Source organism: Canis lupus, chromosome 13 (assembly GCF_048164855.1).
Source record: "Canis lupus baileyi chromosome 13, mCanLup2.hap1, whole genome shotgun sequence".
NCBI lineage: Eukaryota > Metazoa > Chordata > Mammalia > Carnivora > Canidae > Canis > Canis lupus.
In genome coordinates this window covers 12,597,828-12,624,006 of record NC_132850.1, presented here as the reverse complement: position 1 = coordinate 12,624,006, position 26,179 = coordinate 12,597,828, and the positions used below count along the sequence as shown (strand labels likewise).

Genomic DNA, 26,179 nt, shown 5'->3' with positions numbered 1-26,179 from the left:
AATTCGTAGAATACCATAAGCCTTAGAGGGTACTAAGACATCTTCTCATCTAACTCTTTTACTTTTAGGTGGAAATTGAGGCTAAACAAGTACCTGTATTTGTTGAAAATCTCCTATGATTAAAGGCATCTGCTTTAAAAGGCCTAGCATAAAGCCTACTTGATCCAAACCCTATGTCACAGCATTCTGCCACTGCTGCCCTTCTTGGTCAAACCTCCATCCCTACCAGCACAGTAAGATCCTCCCCCAGAAGATCAGCGCAGCTACCTGACACACGTGTCCATAAATATTTTTGGTGTTTTAAAAGTCAGCAGGATTGGCTGTGATAGAGTCCAAAGTGCACAGTGTTGCTCCTGGCAGGCAAACAGTGTGAGACAGTGTGACAATTGAGATCTGAAAAATGCCTGGGACACACTCAGGTACATTATTTGTTCTTCTGAGTGTTTGCCTGAGAATAGTAAGTACAGGGACACCTCTCCAGGGACAAATGAGCTGGCTGGTACCATTTCCCTCCCCCCCCCCATACCCTTCCTACCATATGCAACGACTCAGCATAAACATGCTTCAATAAACAGCACAGTGCCAACACTGGCTGTCTCACTACTTTCACGAAGTCCCACCACTGTGCTCTGCAGGTACTGCTTTTATCTGGGAAGTGTGCCTAATGACCAGCACAGCAGGTCCCTTCCCCAGAAGACCACACAAACCCCATCCTACCATATCTACTGACCATAGAGTTCTGCAAAGCTTCAGTTCTAGTGGAAATAGCATCAGGTCTCTTGAAACCAGCAGACCAGAACATACCTACTTAAGACTCACCACACTCTGGCCAAAGTCAAAACACTGCCCACTGCAGGCAAGGAGAACCTCTGCAGACAACTGTCCTACAGGATAAAGCAGCCAAAACACAACGGTGGAGTGCACACAGCATGCACGAGAGACATGCACCTGAATCAGGCTCTGGACATTATATGACCTGTTCTTCATAAAACAATTACTCTCAGGAACGGGAAACATAACAGGGTTGTCTAACACACAGAAGAAGACAGAAATCTACACAAAATGCCAAGATGAAGGAATACAGGAAAGAATAAGAAAGGATCGTGGCCAGAGATCTAATTGAAACAGATATAAGTCATATGCCTGATGTGGAATTTAAAACAACAATCATAAGAAAAGCATGGAAGACTTCAGGGAGAACATTACTGTAGAGATAAAACAGTTCAAAAACAATCACGAGAAATGAAAAATGCAATAACAGATTTGAAATGGACTGGATGTATTGACCACAAGGATGAAAGAACAGTGGAACAAATAAGTAACAGAAGACAGGATTATGGAAAATAATGAAGCTGAACAAAGGAGAGAAGGTAGAATGATGTATCACGAGCATACACTTAGGGAACTTAATGATTCCATCAAACACAATACTAGTCATATCACAAGAGTCTCAGTAGAAGAAGAGAGAGAGAAAAGGAGGGAAAAGGGTTATTTGAGGAAATTATAGTTGAAACTTCCCTAATCTCAGGAAGGAAATCACATCCAGGAGCACAGAAAATTCTTTTTTTTTTCCACAGAAAGCTGAAAAATAATTTATTCCAGTAGATGGCAGAAATAAGAAAGTCATCCTGAAAATATACTTTAGTGTAATTCTGTTGGGACAGATATTCCCTCTGAACATGCTTTCCTATTGACTGCCTTGTCTTGTGACAGTTTTTAAACACTTTGCTGATCCCCATGTTGTAACCAGGCAGGAGTCATCTTCAAATTCACAGGTTCCAAGGAGAGAGCAATGTATTTCTCAGAAGAATAGCACCCTCTATCTCAGCAGAGTGCATAAACATTTTACGGAGTCAGCACAGTTTAGGTTAAGTGGGCACATAATTCATCAAAATGTAAAAAATAGGCAACAAGAAAAAATACTGCATTGTAGAAGATATTCAAATATGGTGTGAATGTTTAAGGCAGCTGATGGCCAAAATAGGCAAGTCAAAGAAGGCGTTCTGGGTTTGGAGTTGATTTTGCATCTAGAGGAATTCTCTTCATGACCTCAATGAGCGCTGGAGAGCAGGTCTTCCTCCTCAAGGCCAATGATACTTGAGGTACCAGATGGTTTCATTTTTCAACTGTGGTCCAAAGAGAGGGTTGAGTTGGGCCAGAATTGCAATCAGCCAAAAGAGATAGTAGCAAAGTGAACATGGTGATGGTAACTCCCCGGTTGGGACCCTTAGGTATGAACCAGGGCACGCAGAAGCTGACGAAGCCCCAGAACGTGCTCATCACGATGAGAGGCACGGTGAGGCCGTTACAGGCCATGGTTGCCACGGAGCTGCGAACCCATGCCCAGCAGCCTCTCTTCGGTCCCACCCGGAAGTGTTGGCACAGAAAATTCTTATTAAAATCAATAAAAGTAGGCAAAAACTAAGACTTATTGTAGTTATTTTGCAAAATATAGTGATTAAGAAAAAAGATCCTAGAAGCAGCAAGACAGAAAAAATCCCTAAGTTACAAGGGAAGACACAGGTTAGCAGTAGATCTCTCCACAGAAATTTGGCAACCCAGGAGAGAGTGGCATGATATATTCAATGTGGTGAATGGGAAAAATCTGCAGCAAAGAGTACTCTATCCAGCAAGGCTATCACTCAGAATATGATGAGAGATAAAGAGCACCTGAGTGGCTCAGTCAGTCAAGCATTTGCCTTCAGCTCAGGTCATAATACCAGAATCCTGGGATAGAGTTTCGCATCAGGCTCCCTACTTGGTGGGACTTGTGTGCTCGCTCTCTCTCTCTCTCTCCCTCTCTCTCCCTCTCTCAAAAAAATAAATAAAATCTTTAAAGAAAAAAGGGAGAGATAAAGAGTTTCCCAAAAACTAAAGGAGTTCATGACTAGTAAGCCAACCCTGCAAGAAATATTAAAAGAGACTCTTTGAGGGGGAAGAAAAGACCAAAAGTGACAAAGACTAGAAAGCAACAGAGAATATGTCCAGAAACAATGACCAGAAAAAAGCAATAAAATGGCAGTAAATACATATCTATCAATAATTACTCTGAATGTAAATGGACTAAATGCTCCAATCAAAGACACAGGATGTTAGAAGAAGGGAAATAATAAATAGTAAAGCTGAAACAAATGGCATAGAAACTAAAAAAGCAGCCGAACAGATAAATGAAACCAGTAACTGGTTCTTTGAAAATAAGTAATAAAATTGATAAACCCCCAGCCAGACTTTATAAAAGAAGAGAGAAAGAAACAAATAAACAAAATGACAATTTAGGATGGAAAGATCACAACCAATAGAACAGAAATACAAAAGATTATAGGACACTATTATGAAAAATTATATGCCATCAAATTAGAAAATCTGGAAGAAATGGTCAAATTTCTAAAAACATATAAACTACCAAAAGTAGAAACATAAAAAAAACAGAAAACTTGAACAGACTGATAACAAAAGAAATCAAATCAGTAATCAAAAACTTCCCAACAGGGGCAGTCCGGGTGGCTCAGAGGTTTAGTGCTGCTTTCAGCCCAGAGCCTGATCCTGGAAACCCGGGATTGAATACCATGTCGGGTTCCCTGCATGGGGCCTGCTTCTCCCTCTGCCTGTGTCTCTGCCTCTGTGTGTGTGTGTGTATCTCTCATGAATAAATAAAATAAAATCTTCAAAAAAAAATTCCCAACAAACAAAAGTTCAGGATGAGATGGCTTCCCAGGGGAACTCTACGAGACATTCAAAGAAGAATTAATAACTATTCTTCTTAAACTATCCAAAAATAAAGAAATGGAAGGCAAACTTTTCAAACTCATTCACTGAGGCTAGCATTAACCTGATTCTAAAACCAAACACTCAGCCAAAAAAAAAAAGAACTACAGGCCAATATTCTTGATGAACATGGATGCAAAAATTCTCAACAAGATACTAGCAGATAGAATCTAACAGTACATTAACAGAACCATTCACCACAATCAGGTTAGACTTATTCCTGGGCTGCAGGGATGGTTCAATATTCACAAATCAATTAACATGATACCCACTTAATAAAAGAAAGGATAAGAACCATATGATCTTCTCCAACAGATCCAAACAAAGCATTTGACAAATTGCAATATCCATTTATGATAAAAAACCATTAACAATGTAGAGATAGAAGGAACATATCTCAATATCAAAAAGGATTTATATGATAAACCTATAGCTAATATCATCCTCAAGGGGAGGCGGGGAATAAGAACTTTTCATCTATGGTCAGAACAAGACAGGGATGTCCACTCTCACCACTGTTATTTAACAAAGTACTGCAAATCCTATCCTCAGGATTCAGACTACACAAAGAAATAAAGGGCATCCAAATAGGCAAGGAAGAAATGAAACATCTACTATTTGCAGAGTACATGATTCTTTATATAGAAAACCCAAAAGACTCCATAAAAATACTATTAGAACTGATACAGCAAAATTCAGCAAAGTTGGAGGATACAAAATCTATGTACAGAAATCTGTTGCATTTCTATACACTAATAATGAAGCAGTCGAAAGGAAAAAAAAAAAAAAAAAACGAGAAATGGATTCCATTTACACCTGCACCAAAAACCATAAGAAACCTAGAAATAAAGCTAACCAAAGGTAAAAGATCTGTACTCTGAAATACTGATGAAAGAAATTAAAGATGACACAAAGAGATGGAAAAACATTTCATACTCATGAGATTAGAAGAACAAATGTTATTAAAGTATCTATGCTACCCAAAGCAATCTACACATTCAATGCAATCTCTGTCAAAATAAAACCAGCAGTTTTCAAAAAGCTGGAGAAACAATTCTAAAATTTGAATGGAACCACAAAAGACCCTGAATAGCCAAAACAAATTTTAAAAAGAAAAGCAAAGCAGGAGACATCACAATTCTGGACTTTAAGTTACATTACAAACTGTAGGATCAAGACAGTATGGAACTAGAACAAAAACAGACAAATAGATCAATGAAACAGATTAGAAAATCCAGAAATGAACTCACAACTAGATGGTCAAATCAATCTGGGAAAGAACATCCAATGGAAAAGATATCCAATGGAAAAAAAGACAGTCTCTTCAACAAATGGTGCTGGGAAAAATGAACAGCAACATGCAAAAGAATGAAACTAGACCACCTTCTTATACCGTACATAAAAATTAATTCAAAATGGATGGAAGATGGAAGTGTGAAAAAGGAAACCATCAAAATCTAGAGAACACAGGCAGCAACCTCTTTGACATAGCAACTTCTTACTAGATATGGCTCCTGAGGCAGGGGAAACAAAAGCAAAAATAAACTACTGGGGTTTCATCAAGATAAAAAGCTTCTGCAGTGAAGGAAACAAAACTAAAGGGCAACCTACAGAAATGGGAGAAGATATGTGTAAATAACATGTCTCTTAAAGGGTTAGTATCCAAAATCTATAAGGAATTTGTAAAACTCAATTCTTCAAAACAAATAGTCAAGGTAATAAATGGGCAGAAGACTCTATAGAACTTTTTCCAAAGAAAACATACAGATGGCTAATGGATGCATGAAAAGATAATCAACATCATTAATCATCCAGGAAATACAAATCAAAACTACAATGAGATACCACCTCACACCAATCAGAATGTTTAAAATTAACAACATGTAAACAACAGGTATTGGTGAGGATGCAGAGAAAGGAGAAACTTCTTACATTGTTGGTGGGAATGCAAACTGTGCAGCCACTCTGGAAAACAGTATGGAGGTTCCTCAGGAGGTTACTAGGATCCATCTCTTGCACTACTATGTATTTACCCAATGACACAAAAATACTGATTTATTTATTATTATTATGTTTATAATGCTGCTGCATTAACAACAATAACCAAATTATGGAAAGAGCCCAAATGTCCATTGACTGATGAATGGATAAAAACGATATAGTATATATATACAATGGAATATTACTCAGCCATAAAAAGAATGAAATCTTGCCATTTGCAATGATGTGAATGGAGCTAGAAGCTACGCTAAGTGAAATAAGTAGAGAAAGACAAATACCATATGATTTCATATGGTTGCTGCCTGTGTTCTCCTCTAGATCATATGGTATTTCACATATGAGTATGTGGAATTTAAGAAACAAAACAAATGAACATAGAGAGGGATAAAAGGGAAGCAAATCAGAAAACAGACTCTTTATAGAGAAAAAATTGATGGTTACTGGAGGGGAGGAGGGCAGGGGGATTGGTTAAACAGGTGATATGTATTAAAGAGGACACTTGTGAAGAACACCTGGTGTTGTGTATAAGTGATGAATCATTAAATTCTACGTCTGAAACTGATTACACTGTATATTATCTAATTTAAATAAAAACTTGAAAAATAATAATTAAAAAAAATCTATTCTCTCTTCTCTCCCAGGATGGATCAAAAACAAAATCAGAGCTTCAGTTCAACCTTCCCAACTCCCCAGCCCATGCTTGCCATATCTCCTCTTAATAAAGGTGGGCCCTGTGGAGAAAAAGACATATATATACATATATACACATATATATATACACACACACACACACATATATATATGTGTGTGTGTGTGTGTGTATATATATATATATAAATTTTCAACAATCCTTAGTTTAGCATTTCTTCAGGCTGATGAGACAGAAAAAAAAAATCATTACCTGGTAACAGCCTACCTATCTACATCTGCAAACTACTATTTTCCAAAAAAAAAGAACTAAATCACCATTAAATGATACAATTACAGTCTTTGAAAGATAGTGAGGTGTCACTGTGAGATTTGCTTAATCACAACTTGATACAATGAAAATATGTCAAGCAGTAAGAAAACAAGATGTCAAGTCACAACAAAAGTACAGCACATGCAGTTAATATCATGATCTTCCTTACTCCATACTGATTTTGTTTGACATTTATAATGAGCTTTTGACATTTGAGTGATAGCTACACCAAGATAAGAAATTAGAACACCTGGATATTAGCTTTCCTTAAGCAATAGGCATTGCTGAAACTAGAATTAAAAATTATTGACAACTAAAATGCTTTTAAATGTCTCAGAGATTTTAAGTTTCATGTCTGAAGTGTGCAAATTGAAGTCCCTATGGATCATCTATTACATTGATTTTCATTCTGTTTTCCACCAAAGAGAGAGGACATTCTCAGGCAGGCCATTTCAAGACGGCCAGCTGAGAACACTGTTCATGAAAGGAGGCTGCGTTGTTGGTATGTTTCATGATCAACTTGGAAGAATCATTTAAAAAGGCAATTTTAAATTTAAATATCAGGAAATAGTAGTAAGCCTATCCCCATGGAGTTCACATCTTACCTCAAACAAAAGGCCTGGAGAGGGCATCGCAGTTGCCCTATCCAAGAAATGGGCCAGTCTATAGATTACTGTAGCAATGATTCTTAACATTACAATTGTATCTCCTGAGGGAAGACAGTATATAGCAAACACTCGTGAAAGAAATAAGATTTGAAAAGCATCCTCCAGGGTGCATATACCTTCCAGTTCAGAATCACTCATTTCAATGAACCACTTAATTTCACAGATTAAGAAACTGAAATATACACAAAGTCCTACCTCATATTAGTGGCAGATCTAGCTAGGGACCAAAGTTTCGTAACTGCAAGTTAGCTGTGAGTATTACCACTAATAATAAACTCTACACAGCTGTAGCATTGGCTGGTTTACAAAGCATTTCTGTTTGTTATCTCATTTGATGTACATAATAATCCTGAGTGAAAAGCATACTAAGGATTATTATTTGTATTTAATAGATGAGTAAGCAAAGATCCAGAAAGGTAAAATGACTTATCTTAGGGATAAGATAAGGGATAGGGATACTCTGAGGAGGACCTGGGAAGAAGGCAGTAGATTCACAGAAGAATCTATTTTAAAATATTTTTGTGGTTGGCACTGAGATTCAGGTTTGTAGTTCATACATTTTAACATGTCCTAACTTTGCTAATAAACAAATTGACTACTAGAGTTTTAGAACTTTAAGTAAATTTAGAGGTATTATTATATAGTTCTTTCACATTAGTATATCCCAATGAAGCAAAATGACTAGTCCAAGATCCAAAGTTAGCTAGTGATTGAACAGGGGCTAGAACTTAGTATCTGACTTTTAGTTCCCAGTCCACTTCACACCCTGAGCTTTCTTGTATTCCTGTTTCCATTATTTGTTCTGGGTAATATTTAAAAAGCACCATTGACTTCTTAAGCTTAAGATGACACAGAACATGTACTCCTTTCAAATTCTCTCCTCGTTGATGAGGAATGCTGCATCAATCACTAAAGACTACAAGCATCCTATCAATTGTAGGATTGAATTTATTAGTTCACTGAAGAAACTGAGTTTATTTAGGGTAAAGAATGAATCTTCTTAAAACAAATGTTCTATAATCTCCTTTGGTAAAGAGGCTGGGGCCAAGTAAAAGGTAAAATTAAAGCTTGAGTTGAAATGACACCTACTGATATATCCATAAATGTTGAAGCATACTGCAATCTCTGGATTATTTGGTTTTTGTTTTATTTCTTATTTTGAAATAATTATAGGTTCTCAGAAAGTTGCAATGATAGTACAGAGAAGTCCATAAACTCTTCACTCACCTTCCCCCAACAGCTATACCTTACATAATTATAATAATATCAAAACCACAAAATTGACATTGATACAGTGTGTAAGGTCCTATGCCCTTTTGTCACATACATATATTAATGTAACCACCATTGCAATCAAGATACAGAACTACTCTATCACCCACAGGTTCTCTTTCATACTACCGTAACCTCTGGCAATCACTAATCTGTTTTCTCTATCAATAGCTTTGTCATTCAAAAATGTAAGTGGCATCATTCAGGACATAAATTTTTGATATTGGGGGACATTTTTCCATGTTCTACAATGCCCTTGAGGTCCATCCAAGTTGTGGCATATATCAGTAATATTTATTCCTTTTTCATGCCAAATATTATTCTATAATATAGATGTAACAGTTCATTTTCCCATTAACCTATTAAGAGATTTTTCATTTTTTTCCAGTTTGCAGCTATTATAAACAAATATTATAATTTTTATAGCACCATTATATTTTTAAAGCACTACTTTAAAAATAACAGTGCTAGAAACATTCATGTAGTTATTTTTGAGTGAACATAAAGTTTTCACTTGCTGACAGAAATTTCAGGAAAGCAACTGCTGGGTCATATGATAGTTGCATGTTTAATTTCTTAAGAAACTGCCAAGCAGTTTTCCAGAATGGCTATCTAGTTTTTCTATATCCTACTATGTTTTACTCTAGCTGTTCTAGTAGATATTTAGTGATAATTCATTGCGGTCTTAATCTGCATTTCCCTAATGATAGTGTTATTTTCATATGTGTATACTCTTTAGTGAAATGTCTCTTCAGGTTTTTTGCCTCCTTTTTGTTTGTTTTTACTATTCAATATTAAGAGTTATTTAAACACTCTAGATATAACCTATTGTACTTAACTTGAAGCATCAACTTGGCTCGGTCATGGCAGCCAAATATTTAGTCAAAATTATTCCAGATATTTCCCTGGAAGTGTTTTTTGGATCAGATTAACATTCGAATGGGTGAACTCTGAGTAAAGTAAATCAGCCTCCATAAAGTGGGGAGCCACAGCCAGTCAGTTAAAGGCCTTAATGAAACAAAGAATGGCCTCACCTGAGAAACAAAAAACTCTGTCAACTGACTGCTTTTGGACTTAAACAGTAGCTCATCCCTGGGCCTCCAATCTGATGGCCCATTCTGCAGCAAGCTTCTAAAATCATGTGAGCCAATTCTCTAAAATACATACACACACATATATATCCACATATGCACAATATACACTTTATTATATATACACATATATACTAATCTCTTTCTCTCTCTTGTTATATATCACAGACACAGACTCTATTCATTCTGTTACTGTGGAAACCCAGACTAAAACAGGGCCCTTCTGTCAGATATGTATTTTGCAAATATTTTTTCCCAATCTGGAAATTTTTCTTCCATCATCTTAATAAGATCACTGGCATAGTAAAAGTTACTAATTTTCACAAAGTCCAGCTTTATTTTCTTTTATAGGTTGTTCTTTTGATGTCATTATCTTGTAACTCTTCATCAAGCCCCAATGATGTTTTCTGAATTTTTACATTTACATCTTACATTTAAATCTATGATCCATAATTTTGTATAAGATATAATGATTTTGTCAAGGTTCTTTTTTGTCTATAAATATCCAAACGTTCTAGTGCTATCTGTTGAAAAGGCTTAATATCAAAGTATATATTAGTCAGGGTTCTCCAGATAATAAGAACCAATAGGATACATGAAGATTTATATATTCAATATACAACAGGTAGAATTTCGATATATATTTCAAGGTATTTGTATTTTTATAGAGAGAAATAAAGAAATACAGAGAGACAAATTTTTAAGAAATTGGCTCACATGATTATTAGCAGACTGGCAATTCTGAAATCTGCAGGGTAGGCTGATAGGCTAGCAATTTTGTCAAGAGTTAATATTGTAGTCTTGAATTCAAATGCAGTCTGGGGACCCTTAGCAAAGTCTCTGCTTAAAAAATCCAATAACCTTTATGGAGTTTCCCTTGCACATAACAATTTGCTTTTCTCTTGTTGCTTTTAAGATTCTTTAACTTTTAACACTTTAATGATAATGTGTCTTGATGTCGATCTCTTGGGGTTCATTTTATTTTGAACTCCCTGGACTTTTCTGAACCTGGGTATCTAGTTCTTTCCCCAGAAAAGGAAAGTTTCAACCACTATTTCTTCAAGTAAATCTTGGACCTTTTATCTTCCTCTTCTCCTTCTGGGACCCCTATAATGTGAATGTGATTCCACCTGATATTGTCCCAAATGTCTCTTTTCTTCATTTTTTAAAAAATTATTTTTCTCAAAAAAAAAAAAAGAAAAAAAAATTATTTTTCTCTTTGTGCTGTGCTAACTGGGTGTGTTGTGATGCTTTGTCTTCCAGCTCATTGGCAAACTCTTTTGTCTGCTATTGAACCCCTCTAGTGTGGTTTTCAGTTCAGTTATTGTATACTTCAGGTCTGTGACTTCGGTTTAGTACTTTCTTATATTTTCTATCTCCTTGTTAAAATTCTGTGTTCTTCCAACAGTAATCCCAAGTTCAGTAAGCAACTTTATGACCATAATTTTGATTTCAATTTCAGGTAGATTAGTTATCTCCATATTATTAAAATCTTTTTCTGAGTTTTTTTTTTCTTGTTCTCTCATTTTAACATATTTCTCTGTTCCGTCAATTTGCTTGACTCCTTGTTTTCATTTTTATGTACAAAAACTGTTACCTTTTTCATCTTTGAAGGAGTGGAACTTGCATAGATGGTGAAACGTCTAATTTTCCCCTACCCTAGTTCTTGGTATCTCTCAAGCCTCTGTGATTATCTAAACAATCTGATTTATTCTGATATGCCCCCATTGTTGAGGGTGTACCTGTCAGTGTTCAAGGGGGAGGAATCTTATTAAGCACCCAGTTGCAGACTGGAACCCAGAACCTAGGCAATATCTATTAAAGTATGAAACATATAGTGCCTTGCAACTGCAATCATAAATCATCTTGGCATCCAGAAAAGAGATCTGGAAGTATCCCTTGGGTAACAGTTGCAAAAATTAGGGCTCCAGGTAAGTACACAAGTCTTTTCAAGCTGTAACAAGGCCAAGTTGGTGAGCAAGGACGGTGTCTCCCTGTTTACATTGTCTGGGAGCACCTCCTTAGCCTCTAAATTTGTGGGATATCTGAAGCTTGTCCCTCCTCTTGAACCCCCAAGCTAAGTAAATAGGTCTTTTTCACAGGAAGATTGGTGTTTACACTGCTGTCTGTGAATTCCCTGGGGATGGTATGTGGCCAAGAACTGTTTTTCCAATTGCTACATTCCGATGGAGCTCAGGAAAGCCAGCTCCCTTGGCCAGCAAGCTCAGGAGATCAAAAGGCATTCCCTTTGTGGATTTTGCATGCCCACTCATGTTAGCTAGGCAGCTAAAAGAGTGACAGTGCAGAGGAGCAAGCATGCTCAAAGGCAGTAGGATAATGTCTTAATTATGTGCAACTGCAGGCTTCAGGAATGAAGCAGGAGTGCCTTGTCTGTGCACTCACGCCAGTTTTAGGTTGAGAGCTAGAAAATGACAACCATTCACACTCACCAGCCCCAGTAAAGGAGGGGGAAAGAATTACAACTGCCTGCACTCATCAACCATAGCTAGAGATGAGAATGCCCTATCCATCTGTGCTCATGTGCCACAGCCAGGTTGCAAGGGAGGAGACACGCACTTGTGCTATCTGGCTTCAGCAAGTCAATGGGATAGTGCCACAGACCACTTGCCCCTGCTTGTCTTAGCACATTGGTAGGATTCCACAACCGTCCTCACCCAAGGATGGATAACAAGGTACACAGAAGGTGCAAAAATGGTTTCTGCCAGAGCTTTCATCTCTGAGGAGAGTTTCAACTGTCCCCTGCCCCTCCACTATTATGCTTTTAGATTAGCAAATGAATCTCCCTCAATGACAAGTAATCTAAATACTTTTCAAACTGCTGTTTCTGCACTGGGTCTCTAGACAAGTGAGATCACATATGAACCCATTAAAAGGGGAAATCTCAGGGAGTTTTTGTTTTTTTTGTTTTGTTTTGTTTTGTTTTGTTTTGTTTGAGAGAGAAAGATTATGAGCAGGAAAGGGCAGAGTGGGAGGGAGAGGATGATGGAGGGAATCTCAAACAGTCTCTATGCTGAGCACAGAGCCCCAAAGTGGGGCTTGATCTCATGACCCTGAGATCATGATCCAAGCTGAAACCAACAGTCAGACACACTCAACTGACTGAGCCACCCAGGGTCCCCTGGAAATCTCAGTTTTTTATAGCACTTTGATGTCTTAGATATCAGCTTTGTTGGTTTTCTAAGCCAGAGGTTCTGGAGGCTTGTCCTTCTGGTGCACATTCCAGGAGACTGGATACTTGATGTGGGGCATCTACCCCTTGCTCCTCCAGGATAAGTCCCAAACTCTTGAGATTCCATTTCTATTATGTGGTCCATGCTGGGGATGGGGCTTTTGGAAAGAACATATCTCTGCCTCATCTACCCATCTTGAAGTAGTTTTTGTATCCTTTCTTGTGGAGAAGTAGTTCATCTAATTTTCAGATCTTTTTCAGAAAGTAATGATCCATAAATAGCTGTAGGTTTGATGTGTCCATGGGAGTAGGGGAGTTCAGGATCATCCTACACTGCCACCTTGTAGAAGTCCTCACGTCTTGTGACTTTTGCCAAAATCCTGTAACTTGGGCAGCCTTTTTCCAAAGTCTCCTCAATCCTTAATTTTTGAATAGTGAACTAGTCTTTCATCAGTGAAGTAAACCATTTGGTCAAAATGTGTAATTCTTTTCCCATATTACTGAATTATCTTTGCCAATATATAATTTTTGCATCAACATTCTAGATGGACATGAGTCTACAGTTTTGCTTTGTATTGTTTTTACTCTTTTACTCATATTTAATATCAGAGTAACACTGACTTTATAAACTTAGTTGAAAAGTGTATCTACCTCCTATATTTTCTGGAAGTGACAGTGTAGAATTGTAATTCTTTAAACATTTGGTAGAACTCTTCAGTGAAATCTTTTGGGCCTGTAGATTTCTTTTTACGTTTTTTTTTTTTTCCAATTACAAATTAAATTTTTGGAATAGTTATAAAACTATTCAAATTATAGATTTAATATTTACCAAGTATAGAGGTTTGTAGATTTCAAGGAATTGCTCCATTTCATCTAACTTGCAAAATATATGTGTGTAGAGTTCTGTTTACTGCTTTATCATCGTCTTGTTGTCTTCAGGGTCTATGGGGATATCCTGTATTTTATTCTTGATGTTAATAATTTGTGTCTCCTATCTATTTCTTTCTCACTCTTACAAGATAAAGGGTTTTTTTTTTTATCCTTTCTTTTCTCCCTTCCAAAGAACCAGCTTTTGTTATATTGATTTTCTTTACTGGTATTCTCTTTTCACCTAATATTGCTTTGATCTATTAGAACTTTCTGCCTTTTGCTTGCCTTAGGTTCATTTCACTCTTCTTTAGAATTCTTCAAGGTAGCAGTTTATTGATTTTAGACTTTTTCTTCTAACATAAGCATTTTAGTACTATAAATTTTCCTCTCAGCACTGATAAAACTGCATCTAACAAATTTATCTATGTTGTATGGTAAGTTGCATTTCTTTTTTTCGTTCCATCAGTTTTTGCTTCATACTATCTGCAGCTCTGTTGTTTCATGCATACAAATTTATTGTCTTCATGGTTAAATAATATTTCTGTCATTATGTAAAGTCCCTCTTAGATAATTTTTTTTTTGCTCTCAAGTCTATTCTCTTTGAAATATCTGGTTTCGTCAGATTGGTGTTTTCATCGTATGTATTTCCATTGTTTTCCACCAAACTATACTATTATATTAGAAGTGACAGTATACAATTTTGTAAACAGTCCAGTTTTTTTAGCACTATCAATTTCTAGCTTTTCATTAGCATACTCAGACCACTTATAATTTTTTTAATAAATTAATTTTTTATTGGTGTTCAATTTACCAACATACAGAATAACACCCAGGGCTCATCCCATCAACTGCCCCCCTCAGTGCCCGTCACACATTCACCTCCACCCCCCGCCCTCCTCCCCTTCCACCACCCCTAGTTTGTTTCCCAGAGTTAGGAGTCTTTATGTTCTGTCTCCCTTTCTGATATTTCCCACACATTTCTTTTCCCTTCCCTTATATTCCCTTTCACTATTATTTATATTCCCCAAATGAATGAGAACATACATTGTTTGTCCTTCTCCGATTGACTTACTTCACTCATCATAATACCCTCCAGTTCCATCCATGTTGAAGCAAATGGTGGGTATTTGTCATTTCTAATGGCTGAGTAATATTCCATTGTATACATAAACCACATCTTCTTTATCCATTCATCTTTCGATGGACACCGAGGCTCCTTCCACAGTTTGGCTATTGTGGACATTGCTGCTATAAACATCGGGGTGCAGGTGTCCCGGCGTTTCATTGCATCTGAATCTTTGGGGTAAATCCCCAACAGTGCAATTGCTGGGTCGTAGGACAGGTCTATTTTTAACTCTTTGAGGAACCTCCACACAGTTTTCCAGAGTGGCTGCACCAGTTCACATTCCCACCAACAGTATAAGAGGGTTCCCTTTTCTCCGCATCCTCTCCAACATTTGTTGTTTCCTGCCTTGTTAATTTTCCCCATTCTCACTGGTGTGAGGTGGTATCTCATTGTGGTTCTGATTTGTATTTCCCTGATGGCAAGTGATGCAGAGCATTTTCTCATGTGTGTGTTGACCATATCTATGTCTTCCTCTGTGAGATTTCTCTTCATGTCTTTTGCCCATTTCATGATTGGGTTGTTTGTTTCTTTGGTGTTGAGTTTAAGAAGTTCTTTATAGATCTTGGAAACTAGCTCTTTATCTGATATGTCATTTGCAAATATCTTCTCCCATTCTATAGGTTGTCTTTTAGTTTTGTTGACTGTATCCTTTGCTGTGCAAAAGCTTCTTATCTTGATGAAGTCCCAATAGTTCATTTTTGCTTTTGTTTCTTTTGCCTTCGTGGATGTATCTTGCAAGAAGTTACTGTGGCTGAGTTCAAAAAGGGTGTTGCCTGTGTTCTCCTCTAGGATTTCGATGGAATCTTGTCTCACATTTAGATCTTTCATCCATTTTGAGTTTATCTCTGTGTATGGTGAAAGAGAGTGGTCTAGTTTCATTCTTCTGCATGTGGATGTCCAATTTTCCCAGAACCATTTATTGAAGAGACTGTCTTTCTTCCAATGGATAGTCTTTCCTCCTTTATCAAATATTAGTTGACCATAAAGTTCAGGGTCCACTTCTGGGTTCTCTATTCTGTTCCATTGATCTATGTGTCTGTTTTTGTGCCAGTACCACAGTGTCTTGATGACCACAGCTTTGTAGTACAACCTGAAATCTGGCATTGTGATGCCCCCAGATATGGTTTTCTTTTTTAAAATTCCCCTGGCTATTCGGGTTTTTTTCTGATTCCACACAAATCTTAAAATAATTTGTTCTAACTCTCTGAAGAAAGTCCATGGTATTTTGATAGGGATTGCATTAAACGTGTAAATTTCCCTGGGTAACATTGACATTTTCACAATATTAATTCTGCCAATCCATGAGCATGGAATATTTTTCCATCTCTTTGTGTCTTCCTCAATTTCTTTCAGAAGTGTTCTATAGTTTTGAGGGTATAGATACTTTACCTCTTTGGTGAGGTTTATTCCTATGTATCTTATGCTTTTGGGTGCAACTGTAAATGGGATTGACTCCTTAATTTCTCTTTCTTCAGTCTCATTGTTAGTATATAGAAATGCCATTGATTTCTGGGCATTGATTTTGTATCCTGCCACGCTGCCAAATTGCTGTACGAGTTCTAGCAATCTTGGGGTGGAGGCTTTTGGGTTTTCTATGTAGAGTATCATGTCATCGGCGAAGAGGGAGAGTTTTACTTCTTCTTTGCCAATTTGAATGCCTTTAATGTCTTTCTGTTGCCTGACTGCTGAGGCTAGGACTTCCAGTACTATGTTGAATAGCAGTGGTGAGAGTGGACATCCCTGTCTTGTTCCTGATCTTAGGGGAAAGGCTCCCAGTGCTTCCCCATTAAGAATGATATTTGCTGTGGGCTTTTCATAGATGGCTTTTAAGATGTCGAGGAATGTTCCCTCTATCCCTACACTCTGAAGAGTTTTGATCAGGAATGGATGCTGTATTTTGTCAAATGCTTTCTCTGCATCTAATGAGAGGATCATATGGTTCTTGGTTTTTCTCTTGCTGATATGATGAATCACATTGAGTGTTTTACGAGTGTTGAACCAGTCTTGTGTCCCGGGGATAAATCCTACTTGGTCATGGTGAATAATTTTCTTGATATACTCTTGGATCCTATTGGCTAGTATCTTGTTGAGAATTTTTGCATCCATGTTCATCAGGGATATTGGTCTGTAATTCTCCTTTTTGGTGGGGTCTTTGTCTGGTTTTGGAATGAAGGCGATGCTGGCCTCATAGAACGAATTTGGAAGTACTCCATCTCTTTCTATCTTTCCAAACAGCTTTAGTAGAATAGGTATGGTTTCTTCTTTAAACGTTTGATAGAATTCCCCTGGGAAGCCATCTGGCCCTGGACTTCTGTGTCTTGGGAGGTTTTTGATGACTGCTTCTATTTCCGCTATGGTTACTGGCCTGTTCAGGTTTTCTATTTCTTCCTGTTCCAGTTTTGGTAGTTTGTGGCTTTCCAGGAATGCATCCATTTCTTCTAGACTGCCTAATTTATTGGCATATAGCTATTCATAATATTTTTTTAAAATCGTTTGTATTTCCTTGGTGTTGGTAGTGATCTCTCCTTTCTCATTCATGATTTTATTAATTTGAGTCTTCTCTCTCTTCTTTTTAATAAGGCTGGCTAATGGTTTTTCTATCTTATTAATTCTTTCAAAGAACCAACTCCTGGTTTTGTTGATCTGTTCCACAGTTCCTCTGGTCTCGATTTTGTTGAGTTCTGCTCGAATCTTAATTAACTCTCTTCTTCTCCTGGGTGTAGGATCTATCTGCTGTTTTTTCTCTAGCTCCTTTATGTGTAAGGTTAGCTTTTGTATTTGAGCTCTTTCCAGTTTTTGAATGGATGCTTGTATTGCGATGTATTTCCCCCTTAGGACTGCTTTTGCTGCGTCCCAAAGATTTTGAACAGTTGTATCTTCATTCTCATTAGTTTCCATGAATCTTTTTAATTTTTCCTTAATTTCCTGGTTGACCCTTTCATGTTTTAGCAGGATGGTCCTTAACCTCCACGTGTTTCAGGTCCTTCCAAACTTCTTATTGTGATTTAGTTCTAATTTCAAGGCATTATGGTCTAAGAATATGCAGGGGACAAACCCAATCTTTTGGTATTGGTTCAGACCCGATTTGTGACCCAGTATGTGGTCTATTCTGGAGAAAGTTCCATGTACACTTGAGAAGAATGTGTATTCAGTTGAGTTTGGATGTAAAGTTCTGTAGATATCAGTGAAATCCATCTGGTCCAGTGTCTCATTTAAAGCTTTCGTTTCTTTGGAGATGTTGTGCTTAGAAGACCTATCGAGGGTAGAAAGAGCTAGATTGAAGTCACCAAGTATAAGTGTATTTCTTCACTTTGGTTATTAATTGGTTTAAATATTTAGCAGCTCCCACATTCGGGGCATATATATTGAGGATTGTTAAGTCCTCTTGCTGGATAGATCCTTTAAGTATGATATAGTGTCCCTCTTCATCTCTCACTACAGTCTTCGGGGTAAATTTTAGTTTATCTGATATAAGGATGGCTACTCCTGCTTTCTTTTGAGGACCATTTGAATGGTAAATGGTTCTCCAACCTTTTATTTTCAGGCTGTAGGTGTCCTTCTGTCTAAAAGGAGTCTCTTGTAGACAGCAAATAGATGGGTCCTGCTTTTCTATCCAGTCTGAAACCCTGCGCCTTTTGATGGGGTCATTAAGCCCGTTCACGTTCAGAGTTACTATCGACAGATATGCTTTTAGTGTCATCATGATATCTATTCAGGCCTTGTTTTTGTGGATTGTTCCACTGAACTTCTTCTTAAAGGGGAATTTTAAGAGTCCTCCTTAAAATTTCTTGCAGAGCTGGTTTGGAGGTCACATATTCTTTCAGTTCCTGCCTGTTTTGGAAGCTCTTTATCTCTCCTTCCATTTTGAATGAGAGCCTTGCTGGATAAAGTATTCTTGGTTGCATGTTCTTCTCATTTAGGACCCTGAGTATATCCTGCCAGCCCTTTCTGGCCTGCCAGGTCTCTGTGGAGAGGTCTGCTGTTACCCTAATACTCCTCCCCATAAAAGTCAGGGATTTCTTGTCTCTTGCTGCTTTAAGGATCTTCTCCTTATCTTTGGAATTTGCAAGCTTCAGTATTAAATGTCGAGGTGTTGAACATTTTTTTATTGATTTTAGGGGGGGATCTCTCTATTTCCTGGATCTGAATGCCTGTTTTCCTTCCCAGATTAGGAAAGTTGTCAGCTATGATTTGTTCAAATACGTATTCTGGCCCTCTGTCCTTTTCGGCGCCCTCAGGAACCCCAATTAAACGTAGGTTTTTCTTCCTCAGGCTGTCGTTTATTTCCCTTAATCTGTCTTCATGGTCTTTTAATTGTCTTTTTTTTCCTCAGTTTCCCTCTTTGCCATCAACTTGTCTTCTCTGTCACTCACTCGTTCTTCCACCTCGTTAACTCTCGTCATTAGGACTTCTAGTTTGGATTGCATCTCATTCAATTGATTTTTAATTTCTGCCTGATTAGATCTAAATTCTGCAGTCATGAAGTCTCTTCAGTCCTTTATGCTTTTTTCTAGAGTCACCAGTAGCTGTATAATAGTGCTTCTGAATTGGCTTTCTGACATTGAATTGTAATACAGATTTTGTAACTCTGCGGGATAGAGGACTGTTTCTGATTCTTTTGGGGTGATGTTTTCCTTCTAGTCATTTTGCTCAGTGCAGAGTGGCCAAAAACAAGTTGTACTGGGAAAAGGAGAAAAAGGAGAGAACTAAGGAAAGCAAAGAGAAAAAGAAAAAAGAAAAAAGGAAGAAAAAAAGGAAAAAAGAGAAGAAAAAGAGAAAGAAAAGAAAGGAAAGAAGGGTGGGGGAAGCAATCAGAAATCAAAAGGAAAAAAAAAAAAAACACGGGGGAGTATCTTCTGATTCTGTGTACTTTAAGTCCCCTGACTTCCCCTGGAACTTGTCCGTCTAGCTGGTCTTCTGGGGGAGGGGCCTGTTGTGCTGATTTTCAGGTGTTAGCACTTGGGGGAGCTGCTCTGCCCCCGGCCTGGTGCAGGGCTCAGTGGGGGTTGTTTACCCTGTGAGGCCCCAGGAGGAACAACCCCAGTGGCGGCGGCCAGCTCTGTAGCCCTGGATTCAGCTCCCACAGTAACTCCGGAGCTCTCTGTCTGCAGGGCCTGGATGCTCCAGGGCGGGGCCGCTGATCTGCTCAGCTCCGGGCAGGGGCGTCCTTGGGTCCTGGGCCCTCCTGGCCTCTGCCTGTCCCGGGGGAGGCCGGATCCTGGGCTGTGTCCGGGCGCCCTGTGCTCCGGGGCCTGTGCTGTTGGATTCGCTCCCAGCCGCCCAGCCCCCTCTGCACGGAGCCTCTTCCTCCGCCCGAGCCCCTCAGAGCTGCTCTCAGCCGCACACACAGCCCGCTCCGCGGAGCCGCCACCCGAGCCCCTCCGAGCTGCTCCCGCCCCGCAGCCCTTCCGAGCTGCTCCGGGTCCCGCCGTGGGCGCTGCAGCCCTTAGGGAGCTCGGCGCACTCTCCCGGGGCGCAGGTGTCTGTTAGTGTCCCCGGGAGCCCGAGGGCATCCCCGCCCTCCTGGGTCCTGCTCTAACTCCCTGCAAGCCCCTTTCCTCCCGGGAAGGTTGGTGCAGCTCCTGCTTCTCCGGGACGGGGCTCTCCTATCCTGGGGACACTAGCTCCGGCCTCAGCCCAGCTCCTCGCGGGGCCCCTCCCCCTTGGAGGCCTTTTGTTTATTTCTTTTTCCCCGTCTTCCTACCTTGATAGAAGCGCGAACTCTTCTCACTGTAGCATTCCAGCTGGTCTCTCTTTAAATCTCAGGCCGAGTTCGTAGATTTTCAGGATGGTTTGAAGGTCATCTAGGTAATTTGGTGGGGACAGGTGACTTGGGGACCCTACTCTTCCGCCATCCTGCCCCTCCTCCCAGACCACTTATAATTAATGTAATCACTGAAATGTTATGGCACAATCCTATCATTTTATTTTGTTTTCTGTCAGTTATCTCTGTATTATATTCTGTTTTCTTTTTCCTGTAATCCTTTTGACAACTTGGACTTTTTTATTTTTTCAAGAATTCAACTTGAATTATCTCTTTGATTAGCTTTTATTGATTGTTCTAGATATTGCTACTATACATATATATAACATCATAATTTTGCTATCAATATTTACCAATTTGAGTAAAATGTTTAAAAACTTTACAACACCTTGTATCCCTTTGCCCTCTACCATTTATATAACAATTATAATTATAATTAAGTATTCCCTCTATGTGTTTAAGACCCACATTAGATACTGTTTTAATTTTTATTTCAACTTTAAAACATAATTAAGAATACTGAGAAATAGAAAAATCTATTGTATGCACCTGTATTTTCACTCTTTTTGGTTTTTCTCCCTTCCTAATTGCAAAACTCCTTCTTATATCATATGCTTTTCATTTTAAAAACTTCTTTTAGCCAATCTTGTCATTTAGCAAATAATTATATTAGCGCTTCTTCATCTGAAATGTTTTATGTCTTTATTCCTGAAGGACATTTTCACTGGATACAGAATTCTGAGTTGACAGTTCAGTTATTTTCTACCAGAACTTGAATGTTCAAGCACTTCCTTCTGGCTCCCATGGTTTTTGATCTTCTGTCATTTACATTGTTTTTTCATTATAGATAATAAATTTTTTTTCTCCTTACAGTTCAACTACCATATGTTTTTCCATAGTTTTATTTGGGTTTATCCATTTTGTGGTTCACTCAACCTATACATTTGTCTTTGCCAAATTTGGGAAATTTTCACCCATTATATGTCTGAAGGCTTTTTTAGCCCCAACATCTTTCATTTCTTCTTCTGGGATTCCAATGACATAAATATTAGATCTTCTGTTATATTTCCACATGTCTCTAATGCTCTGTTCATTTTTTTTCTATTTTTCCTTTGTTGTTCATAATTGGTAATTTTTATGTTCCTCATTCAAGTTCACTGTTCTTTCTTCTGTCCTCTCCATTCTGTTGAGTTCTTTGAGTTTTTTTTTTTTTTAATTTAGTTTATTATACTTTCCAGTTCTAAAATTCTCATTGGATCTTCTTTTTACCTTCTATTTTTTCACAGAAACTCATCTTTTTCCCACTTAGGTAGCCTGCAATAGCTTAATAAATATTTTTATAATGGCTGTTTTAAAATCCTTGTCAGATCATAAGAGCTGTGTCATCTCAATGTTGAATTTCACCTTTTCTATATGTAATCATTGTTTACTTGTTCCAAGGTCCCTATGTGTATTTTAGATTGAAAAAAAAAAAAAAAAAAACATGCACCAGGTCTCTGAGTTCAAGTACAGATTCAGGCAGGTAAGAGCACTGATAAGAGAAGGAGACAGCCTGAAAGGGAAGTGTGGTTACCACCAAAAGAGTGGAGTCTTGATGTCAGAAATGACACAGTACCAGGGTATCACATACAAACAGAATTGCAAAACACATTCATTTTATTAACATATTTTTTAAAGGCAGGCATCATATCAAGTATTGAGAAAACTAAGATAATAATAGTAATATATACTACTACTAATAATAGCTAAGTATCGTTGATACTCTTTTTATCCCAGTGTAAACTCATTAATTCCTCACAACAAGCTCCATTTTGCAGAAATATAAATAAGAAACCATCAAGTCTCTGTCCCTAATATATATTAGCTAAAAATCCTGGGAGGCAGGGGAAGAGGCACACAAACCATCAATTATATCATGTGATAACAATGTTGTGTTAGCATCAGCACAAAATCTGTAGAAGCACAAACCTGAAGTGAGGAGAAGCTTCTCAGGAGAGGAGAAGGGACTTTTTACCTGTATCTTAAAGGATCTGTTAGCCAGGCAAATTGAGAATTAGAGAAAGGCTTTCCAAATTGAGGGACCAGCATGAATAATAAATGACTCACCAAGGATGAATCCCAGGTTTCTAGTTTGTGGAATCAAATAGACAGTGATGCAATAAACCAAAAGACTAAAAGGAAGATACAGACTTTGGGGAAAATTATTGTTCAATATTGATGTGGAGGCATCTAGCAGACAGCTGGAAGGATGGATCAGGTAAAACTGGAGTTCAAGATTTAAAAGTCTTCAGCATTTGGTTTGTCACTCTACAGAATGCTATAAATAAATAATGCTATGAATGCATCCAGCTGAAATGTAAAGATGAAACAAACTTAGGCAGGTTCCAAGCAGTTTGGACCATTCCAGACTCATTTGGGATCATTTTGGGAGTATCTGAGAGTTTATCTGGTTAGACTTCAAAACTTTCTCTGTACATTCAGCAAATCAAAGCCTACGAAAGTTTCAGTGCCTTTTCCTCATGATTTTATTGCTTTTGTTCTGCCAAAGCAAGGCTTAAACTACCCATGAAACTTTGCATAAAATTTAAATATCAATCTCTCATTCCTTTGGCAGTGGATCAGCCAAACAACCCAAAGCTTTAAGACTTCATCTAGCCTAAGATGCTCTGTTTCTAGTACCCAGAGTTTCATTTGCATAAAGATCTTTTTCACTTTCTACATCTGTGTTTTATTTATATTGCAACAGCAATATTTATAAGTTTATGTCACAATAAGTTTCCAGTCTAAATTTGGATCTTCTTTAATTGTTTAGCAGTTAAAAACCACATACAAAGAGTAAAAGAAAAAAAAATCCACCATGAAATTTCTCTTAGGGAAGCTCATATGAGAGCTTTCCTCATAAACCAGTAACCATTTCATATCACATCATAGAATGTTGATGTTAAAGTATAATAAAAAGTGAAATATGACTTCCCTACTCTATGGCTAACTTTATAATCTTAATGAAAATGGAAAGATATGTTTTGCTTTATTTAAATTGACACCATGATATGATTTGTTTAACCACTTATTTCACTATTAAAATTGAAGCTTTTGGCTATCATATCAGGTTTATGATACTTACTTGACTAAGATGAGTTTTCCCTATTCAAGACTAGCTCTAAGGATCAGATCTAGTAATATCTTCTCTCTATAACCCTCCTTTAAATATTCCCTGAGCCCTAGCCCAACTAAAAGTAGTAAATTTTCACAATACTTTACCTGTATTTCTAGAACATTATTTCATTAACTTACTTTTTTTTTTTTGTATACTTGATTCACCCTCATTACTAGAATTTATGCCTCATCAGTGTGCAAAAAAAAAAGGACTTCTTTACACAAATGCCTTGGTTCACAGTGAGTCATGAAAATGTTTGTTGAATAAATGAAACTACTCTCCGTAGTCATACTCCCATTTCTCATCCATGACTCAGTTATTTGTCTATCAATAAACAACACTGCAACAGTGTTCTATGATGCTTAGAGTCACTTGAACCTTAACTATACATGGAAGATTTAGACAGGAGTGTTACTACCTTGGAATCTAAAAGAGTAATTTAAATTACTATTTAGTGATTAGGTTCACTATGCTCATAAAACATATCACTAAACTATTATAATATTTTGTATGTTTAGTTACTTATCCATTTATGTTTCTCTCTCTTAAATATAAGCTCAATGACTCCTAGATCATTTTTATTTTTTGCCACTGTATCTTCAGTTCCTAGCATAGTGCCTGGCATATAATAGGTTCTTAATAAATACTTCTTGAATAAGTTTAACAAATGTTTTCTGTGTGCCAGGGACTTTACCACACATGTTCATTACTTAAGTTAATTTCAAGCAAAATTAACAAACGTAATTATTTCATTTAATAAAACAACAATGCCTTGAAATAATATTATTTGATAGACAAAATGAGACTCAAAGGTTAAGCAACTAGCTGAAAGCCAACAACTATTGAGTAATTATTAAGCTTGAATTTAAATTCAGGAATGTTTGATTCCATTCTCCCTTACTTGTTTCATCCTCCCAATGTAATCATTCATTACATACTCAGATGAATTCAGTAAAAGAAAGTAGCTCAGCTTCTTTGCTCCCAACTTTCTTTCATTCTTTTGAAGTGGAATTGGATAACTAAGCATATTCAATCAATTGACCAAAGGAATTAAAAAGAAATCACTGAATATCAATCACATGCAGGACTAAGTTAAATACCCTGAACAAAACATAGTTATTTACTCAGACATGTTTTTTAAATATGACACAGTAAATATGATTGGGTCATCAAATACTATACTTTACAGATTAACTTTTTATTTTTGGGAGAAAATGGAAAAGAGAATAAAAAGGAAAAGAAAATGCTTCCATATTTGGTTTCCATTTATCCAGTCCACCTACACACTACTGTCTTCACTGAACAACACACATTAACAATATAATATTCCCAAATATTTAAAAGAAAATTCCTGGATTATATAAAAATCACTTTATTTTATATACTACAAATTTCAAACAATTTAGAAAAATTTATTATAATCAACTCTACTGACATATAATAGAGTATCAAATCCAAAAGTAATTATTCTACACGTATCTACTTATAATTCAGTAAAGCAAAAGAATCAATGAGATAAGAGTAATCTTGGTATAAAATTAAGTTTGATATACTAATTTTTGAAAGTAAAAGTTGTTTGCCAGAAGTCTGTATGTGGAACAATACCAGAGAAGTATCAGCGAAGCCCCTAAGACATTTACATTATAGGAGATAGAAACAGGAAAAGAAAACAAAACTATATTTAAAATGAACACAAAAACAGACCTTAGTGAAGGGCAAAAGAACTAGCATGGAAGTCAAGAGATCTGAGCTGTAAGCTTAGCTCTGCCATAAACTAGATATAAAATGTTGAGTGACTCATGTCATCATTCTGAACCTCAGGTTTTTTATATACAGAAAAAAGATATAAAGTTTTAAAGATGAAGAGTATAAAGTATTCTAGGAACATGGATACAAAAGCTATAAAAGGCTAAAAGAACACAATATATTAGGGGAATGTTAAGTTGTCATAGGTGGCTGGACTGTTGACTTTCAACTAGTTATTTACCTCCTATTAGTCTCAGTTTTGTTGCTTAATTTAATGATACCTACTTCACAGATTTACTGTATACATTATTAAAGAAACTGAAAATCTAGTAAAGTCCCTTAGGCAGCTATATATATTTTAGTTATAGAGAATCACCGTGTTACTCTAAGAATATAATTTTCAGGTGATAGAAAATATGCAGGCTTCAGATATGAAGAAATGATCATTAAGATTACTTTTGACTATGAAATTTTGTGACTATGTTTGCTTTAAAAGCTCTAAGGGCATTTGACAAAATTCAACCTCTATTCATGCTAAAACCTATCAGCAAACTCAGAATAAAAGGGA

The 26,179-nt window shown here is 37.2% G+C and overlaps 1 protein-coding gene and 1 pseudogene across 8 annotated transcripts in view; both read right to left on the bottom strand.

Annotated features, from left to right (window-relative positions):
* LOC140602551 (BEN domain-containing protein 5) overlaps nucleotides 1–26,179 on the bottom strand; it is a 1,370,322-nt gene that overhangs the window by 1,046,187 nt on the left and 297,956 nt on the right. The gene's annotated exons all lie outside the window — the stretch shown is intronic.
* Nucleotides 1,568–2,316, bottom strand: LOC140602134 (V-type proton ATPase subunit e 1 pseudogene; annotated as a pseudogene).